Here is a 445-nt window from a genome sequence, read left to right as displayed (position 1 = left end):
CTTTCCGGCCCCCCGCACCGAGGGTTTCAGACTCTGCCAATGTTTTATTCCGCCCGCCACAGCTCTCTATTTTAATCTGGCGGGGGGACACCCTCTACAGCACGAGGGAAATCTCTGGCCTTTCCTGGAAATGACCTTGGGAGAGCGGAGAGGGTGGTAACCTATTTCTGGAAGGGAAATGACAAACAGGGTCTCTGGTCGTACAGTCTAGTTCGGATTATAAAATCACTCAACATTAAATTTCTAAGAGTGATAGAGCAATTCATTAAAAAAAAAAATACAGTAAGGAGAAATCTGCGAGCCTTTGCTGCCCCCTAGGGTTTGCGTGGGCCTGCTTGAACCTGCTTGGACCTGCTGCTGGGAAATCAGTTCAGGATTCCAGGTTCCCACTGAGAGGGCCCGGGGGTCTGGGGGTCTGAGCAGTGGCCTTGGGCCTGCCCGCGTG

This window comes from Myotis lucifugus, unplaced genomic scaffold (genome assembly GCF_000147115.1).
Source record: "Myotis lucifugus unplaced genomic scaffold, Myoluc2.0 scaffold_23, whole genome shotgun sequence".
NCBI classification, from domain to species: Eukaryota; Metazoa; Chordata; class Mammalia; order Chiroptera; family Vespertilionidae; genus Myotis; species Myotis lucifugus.
Note: the sequence above shows the minus strand (reverse complement) of the source record.